Source organism: Micropterus salmoides, unplaced genomic scaffold (assembly GCF_014851395.1).
Source record: "Micropterus salmoides isolate LMB-PRFRI ecotype aquatic unplaced genomic scaffold, ASM1485139v1 Ms_hic_scaffold_1319, whole genome shotgun sequence".
Classification (NCBI taxonomy): domain Eukaryota; kingdom Metazoa; phylum Chordata; class Actinopteri; order Centrarchiformes; family Centrarchidae; genus Micropterus; species Micropterus salmoides.
In genome coordinates this window covers 26,670-34,284 of record NW_024040396.1, presented here as the reverse complement: position 1 = coordinate 34,284, position 7,615 = coordinate 26,670, and the positions used below count along the sequence as shown (strand labels likewise).

At 38.3% G+C, this 7,615-nt stretch overlaps 2 pseudogenes; both read left to right on the top strand.

Moving 5' to 3' along the window:
• The first annotated feature begins 276 nt into the window (after positions 1-276).
• On the top strand, positions 277-704 carry LOC119901465 (annotated as a pseudogene).
• A 4,102-nt stretch (positions 705-4,806) lies between these two features.
• On the top strand, positions 4,807-5,831 carry LOC119901463 (annotated as a pseudogene).
• Positions 5,832-7,615: the final 1,784 nt, after the last annotated feature.

Genomic DNA, 7,615 nt, shown 5'->3' with positions numbered 1-7,615 from the left:
ATAGTGTGATATTAGTACTTTTATTGAATTAAAGTATCTGAATACTTTTCCACTGCTAAAATAAATAAACTTAAATCTGTGTTACTGTGTTTATCTTTTGACCTTCACATCTTTATTCCCTTCTCACAGAGATGTTTAAATTTTCTTGTGTGGCGCATGCGCAGTCTTGTTTAAATTTCAGCCAATCCTCTATGGGGAACAGCACAGTTTAATTTACATCAAGCGCATACAAATGTGCCGCCTCATCGCTTCAGACTTATTCGTTGAGAACTATTACGAAGTTGAAGATGCCTGATCCAGTTAAGGCTCCGAAGAAGGGCTCAAAGAAAGCCGTCTCTAAGAGCGTCTCCAAGACCGGCAAGAAGAAGAGGAAGACCAGGAAGGAGAGCTACGCCATCTACGTGTACAAGGTCCTGAAGCAGGTCCACCCCGACACCGGCATCTCGTCCAAGGCCATGCTGATCATGAACTCGTTCGTGAGCGACATCTTTGAGCGCATCGCCGGCGAGTCCTCCCGTCTGGCTCACTACAACAAGCGCTCCACCATCACCTCCAGGGAGATCCAGACCGCCGTCCGCCTGCTGCTGCCGGTGAGCTGGCCAAGCACGCCGTGTCTGAAGGCACCAAGGCCGTGACCAAGTACACCAGCTCCAAGTAAACCCGCTGTTACACCCAGCAACACAAAGGCCCTTTTCAGGGCCACCCACTATTTACACTAAGAGCTTTATTCCTACTGAAATCGCCTACTAACTACCCCAAGTGTTATTACTATTTCTGTGGATACCACGTTTCTTTCAATACAAATTAATGTCGAAGCAGGTATTGCTGATATCAGTACTACATACCTTCTTTATAGTGACTTTTCTGTGTATGAGATAAATAAGAAGTAGGCTGTAGACTTGCCAATTCAAACTAATGTCATATACAAAAATATCCTGCTCAGAACTGCTGCTTCACAACATCATTCTATTTTTGGACTTAATCTCAGATGTTTAATAAAGTATTTCACTGTCTTTGCACACTCACTATTTCAACTGAGAGCTTTATTCCTACTGATTCACTTAATGATTATTTAATTACACTCCTATCTCATGAAACTCAACTCAGACTTGCTTTATTTCTTGGGTGTCAATCACATAACAATTACCTCAAGTTGACCAACACCTGAGGTCTTTAACATGGGCTCCTCCATATTTGGCCTACATGCTTTTCTCTAAAACCGTGTTTGGTTTATTTTTTTCCTAATTTTTCATGACTCCACCCAACTAAGGAAACCGGTTGTGTCTTTTTGGCATTGTACACACACAAACAGGAGCAAAATGAAAACAGCAAGACTCATTGCTCCAAAGGTGTGCAACCTCTCAAATGCATAACAATTGCTACATATCAAGGCCAACTATTTGATAAATGTGACAGATCAGTAACTACAGGTGTCACGTCAACAATAAGGTCTCAGATGTATAATTGCGTCAAAACCATAGACTAGCCTATCGGGCCTATAGGTATTAAAAAAGTTGATTAACATAATCAGAAATGCAGTCACAGATTTTTCACTCCTCAGTGAACAGCCTCTTTGTCGAAAGTCAAGTTGGCCAGTTACCATTATGGATTTACCAGTTTTTTAAGAGTCTGTTCACGGAACAAAAGTAATTTGTGAAAATGAAAATTTGAAGCACTGATATGTAATATCGTAAATAATAGGTAATTTATCCTAAGATAATTTAAAGTCCGTCCCTCACGTCGGGACTTCTGTGACCTACAGGCTTAACCTGCATTTGCTGTTACAACCGGTAACTACAGGTGTCACGTCAACAATAACGTCTCAGATGTATAATTGCGTCAAAACCATAGACTAGCCTATCGGGCCTTAAAGGTATATAAAGTATTAAGGTATTAAACAAAGTTGATCAACATAATCAGAAATGCAGTCAGCAGTTACAGATTTTTCTGTTCAAGTTGGCCAGTTACCATTATGGATTTACCATATTTTCAAGAGTCTGTTCACGGAACAAAAGTAATTTGTGAAAATAAAAATTTTAAACACTGATATGGTAATTTATCCTAAGATAATTTAAAGTCCGTCCCTCACGGTGTCTGCTTAGAGAAATTCTGGCCCTTGAACAAAAGTAGGCTAGTTAAAGATCCCTGTTCTGATCAGAAACAATGTCCTATGGAAAAAGTGAATTCTCAGGAGACACAATAAGAAAAGTACTGACGATAATCTAAAGACAAAACAAAGTTAATGCAGCAGAATATTTTAAGTGTGGGCTTGTAGATAAGTGGCCATATACATGATGAGTCTTCATATTGTGTTTTAAATTGTCTAATCATATCAACTAATCCAAATCATCTTCTCCTGTAAATGTGACCAGGTTCGTGGCAGATCTTCATTTTGTGTCTGAATGTTGTCAGAATCAGATCTTCAGGCTCGACTTCCATCCAGTTGTTAAATAATAAATGTTTCTCCCCGTCGGGGAATCGAACCCCGGTCTTCCGCGTGACAGGCGGAGATACTGTCCACTATACTAACGAGGAAGGTGCAACAGTGTGTCCTCGAGGAAAAGCAGATTCATGGTGCTTGTAACAGCTGAATATGATTCATCAGCAACATTAGCTTTAATCGCTTCATCTCCTGTCTGTTTATGGAGCTGCTGAAGGAGAATTACCAACTTAAACTGATCAAGTCCTGTGTGCACTTTACTCTTTATAACACACTCTTCTCCCCAACTATATACCTATTTATATTTAAATAACTTTTATACATCTGGGACAGAGCCTATAGTCTGACTTCATTTTTTACAACAACAAAGACCATTTTATTATGATGTAGAATAATATTATCTGTATTACAAACAGGAAACCTACAGAGTGTCGTACAGAATATAAAGGCAGCTGAAACCGATTAGTTATTTTTTGGATGATATAAATAAATCTGATGGTGGATTTTGAACCTGTGTGTGAATTTGATCATTAATAACCTTTGATTTGCTGAATCTGATTTTCTGAGCTTGCAAGTTGTTAAAGAGAGACATTTCTCCCTAAATCAAACCCAATATAACCCCAATAATCACAGTTACACACCTGTTTTCATGTAAATCAAATAATTTAACTATTAAACGCATAACAAGGTTTTAACCATAAAACAATAATATGATGCCTCTATTATGATACCATAATAAAGGCATCATACTTTTTACTACTTAATACTTTAGATTTTAATTACTTTATGCTTAAAGATTTTACCTCTTTTACAAAGAACAGATTTATAGCAGATATTTGTTTCATCTCAATAATTTATGTAAGCCCATAAACAATCCTACAATAAATTCAAAAACAACATAAAGTCTGTTAAATCACATTGATTTTAATATTTTCCATGTTTAAGTCATATTTAGATGAGTCTAAAAATATATTTGCCTATAGAGAGACCCATTATATGTAACTTAAATAAAAAATAAAAGGAAGCTCATATGTCCCAAATTTCCAAATAAAACACAAAGCTGATGATGAAACCTCGGTGTCCTTGATTTTAGATTATTGGCCTGAATTCAGATGACAATAATTACCAAGACAATATTTTAAATAACGTTTAAATAAAAGAAATAAAAGTTATATTGTAGATATATATATATATATATATATATATATGTATTGTCAGTTGTAGATCTCGTGCTGCATTTGATGCTTTGTTGATGCTTGTATGTTGTTTCTCAAATGTAAGTCATTTTGGATAAAAGCATCTGCAAAATGAGTAAATGGAACTGACCTGATCAAATCATGTCACAGACAGAAAGCTGGTCTGGACACAAACTGAAGCTGATCAAAGTTATTTCAGTAAGTCAGGTCTCTGTACAGCAGAGGGGAGAAACAGGACTTTCTGCTGCTGTTAAATATGACATTTGGTGGAAATAGAAAGTCTTTTCCAGCAGATAATTTTACTCTGATGAACAGCTGATTTCTGACTCATGGTGTCAGGAACAATTCTTGTGCAATAACCCAGAAACTCTGCCTCTAATCAGCCACCTGTTTACTGGCTAACACTTATTATTTATTCACCATTCTCTACTTCAGTGCTGTTCATACTGTTGTTATATTGTAGATACTGGATACCAAATCCCCCTACCTCAAGTCATTACTCCTGCACAAAATACTTATTTATTCCTGCATCCTTTGCACTGGGCTCACTGCACTATGTCTATATTGTTTTTGTTCATAATGTGTATATTTGTGTTGTCTACACTGAAGTCTGTGTATGATTTTATTTTTATTATTGGGATTTTGTATTTTTGTATGAGTAAGCACATCGTGAGCAATCCAGAGTCAAATTCCTCGTATGCGTTCACATAACTGGCAATAAAGCTGATTCTGATTCAATCTGTGACAGGAGTCCATCCAACCGTGTGTTTACCGCCACAGAAAACGTCTCTGATTAAAACTAAATTAATCTCATTATTGCAGCGATTTCAATTTTATTCTATCCCTACACGTCTCTGCTTACTGGGAAACCACTGTCACATTTAATACAAATTCTTTTTAGTCATTTTTAGAGACGAAATGTGAAGAAAACTCGCCACGAGTTGTACAAAGTGATGGTGTGTTGGAGAGGTTTGAAGCATCCTGGGATCAAATGAATGAGTCCTGGTCGCCAAACACGAACTCAGTCTGAAGTGAAGAACTTTTTCTCACTCATAAAATTACATTTATGGTCTAAAACGTTCGTCTTATGTGTATTTTATCGTCAAAATGTGGAAGAGAAAACACAAGTGTCGCCACATTTGAGGCGGGCGGCGGAGCGGCTGCGTGTGTTGCCTCTCCACGGTTCTCATGTGCTTTATAAGTCCCGCCTCCTCTCAGCTCGGACACCTTCAGACAAACACAGCAGACAGAGACGCAGAGATGGCGGAAGAAGCTCCAGCAGCGGCCCCGGTCAAAGTCCCGGCTAAAGCCCCGAAGAAGAAGGCGGCTCCCGTCCCAAGAAGGAGGGCCCGACCCTCCCGAAGCTCATCATCAGCGCCGTGGCTGAGTCCAAGGAGCGCAAGGGGATCTCGCTGGCGGCCATTAAGAAGGTTCTGGCGGCAAAAGGCGTCGATGTGACCAAAGCCAACAAACGCATCAACACCGCCGTGACTAAGCTGGTGACCGGAGGAACCCTGGGACAAACTAAAGGGACCGGGGCCTCCGGCTCCTTCAAGCTCGCCAAGAAGGAGCCCAAAGCCGCCAAACCTGTCAAGAAAGCGGCGCCGAAGAAGAAAGCTCCCGTTAAAGCCAAGAAGCCCGCAGCCGCCGCCAAGAAAGTTACAGCGGCCAAGAAACCGGCAGCTAAGAAGCCAGCGGCCAAGAAACCGGCAGCGGCAGCAGCGGCCAAGAAGTCCCCGAAGAAGAAGGCACCGGCGAAGAAAGCCGTGAAAAAGCCGCTAGCGAAGAAGAGTCCCAAGAAGACCCCCGTTAAAAAGCTCAAGGCGGCCAAGAAGCCCGCTGCCAAGAAAGCTCCGGTAAAGAAAACTGCAGCCAAGAAGACCAAGAAGTGAAGCGGCTCTTTAATCCAGCACTCAGTGCACCAAAGGTTCTTTTAAGAACCACCACAGCTTCACTAAAGAGGCTTCCTCATTTATTAGTACAACTTCAACACCTTGTTACACAACAAACCCACTCTGAGCTGCAATTAGACAACACAACTATACTTATACCATATTATACATCCATGTGTTATTAGTATCAGATGGTATAATACTCTACATCAACTTTTATATTGGGAGTAAAATGCCTAATAAATCTACTCTAGTGAACTAAACAGAACTGTCATCACCATCAAAGCTTTATTTATTTAAATTTATTTATCAAACTCTGCAGTCAGATTGAAATTTTTCACCCAAACTTTAATGAGTAATTATACACGGAGTATGTGTTCCACACATTTTTTTATTTTTTTTCCAACATACAGGTAATTTCTCAAACAGGTATTTGATGTGTGGCAGCAAGTGACCTTTCTCTTTTATCAAACATTTTTGTTCCAAGATAAGACACCAAGGAGAGTTTGTTAACATCCATCCTCTATGTGCACAATTACAATAGCTGATTGTTGGTTGTATTGAGTACTTCAGTATTAAAATTATAGTTTTAATACCATCATTTATTTTAATTTGTACTAAAGTGGTTTGATCCGTTTCACCCTGTATGTTCAGTGGAATTTAAATCAGACCAGGGTTCAATTCCCCACTGTGACACATCAACCAATGAGTCCCTGAGTAAAACACTTAACCCGTAATTGTTCTAGAGGAGTGCGTCCTCTGACATATGTAGCAATTGTAAGTCTCTTTGGATAAAAAGCGCCAGCTAAATGTACTATGTTCCCTATATATTGATTATACATTTGTTTAAATTGCGGTGTTGTTCTTATAACTTCACACGTTAACTAATTAATAAACCTTCATTTCTGGATAAAAGTATCCAAACTTTGAGTGATAAATCTCACATGAGCCACATATCAAAGGCAGTTTTACTGTAGTTGGATTGTACTGCCTCTAACTGATTTCCACAAAAATAATTATCCAGGCTATGTTACTTAGCCTAATCTTTAACTAAAGTACTAAAGGAAATGCACTAATTTTGCGAGGTCAGTAGGCTACTTTTAATTTATTAATTTTAGTAAGCTGGACATGTAATTTTACTTAAGTACTGGATTTTACGTGTGATGAAGTATTTATACGTTGTGATATTGACACCTTGGATCTCTACCTCTTCAAACACTCAGTTCCACTTTGCAACATGACTTGTAATAACTATTATTAAACAATGGCGCCATTTAGTGGATGAACTCAGAAACACTGTTAATGTAGGACCTTGTATAAAACCTGTATTTGGTTTTAATAGGTTGCCCAAACACACTGAATTATGGACTCTAAATGTTTAACTATTAGACTGAGTGTGTTTTTACATTCATTCTTGGAATATAATGATGGTCTATTGGCCATGACATGGTGCTATATTATTATATTAGAGATTTCAAGGACAACTTCTTTCAATATCAAAAACAGATCAACATCTAGGTGATATGTTTTATTTACCTGGATCTTTTCCCCATATTTGTTGCGTACCTCAAATGACCTGCAGCGCATTAAGCTTGTACGTTTATCTGTAGTCGAGCATTTGATGGTATAAAATTGTGGGTCAAACCTTGATATTGTGAGCAATACAATGTACAGTGAGAAATGAAGTTTGTATCATGTTCAGCTGTGCTGGTTCTGCTAATAAAGGAAAACATTCACTGATCTAAAATAGATGGATGTAGATTTCTATGTACTGAATATAAAACCAAAATAATAAAATGCATTCATAAACAGACATGTCGTCATGTTGCTGGTGGGCTACCTTACACAATAGAGGAAGTAATATGTGACCTCACAAGATAGTCAAAAGGCAATGTTGTCATACTTCATTTATTTATGTTAAATAATAGAATGAATACAAAAATAGAAAAAATCAACACCATAAATATTACTTACAAACCTTCCAGTTATTATACAAGTACAAAAAAATACCTCAGGGCCTCAAAGGTTTCTTGCGGCATCAGTGCGTACGTACAGATGTAACTGATAAAATTAGAATATGGTGGAAG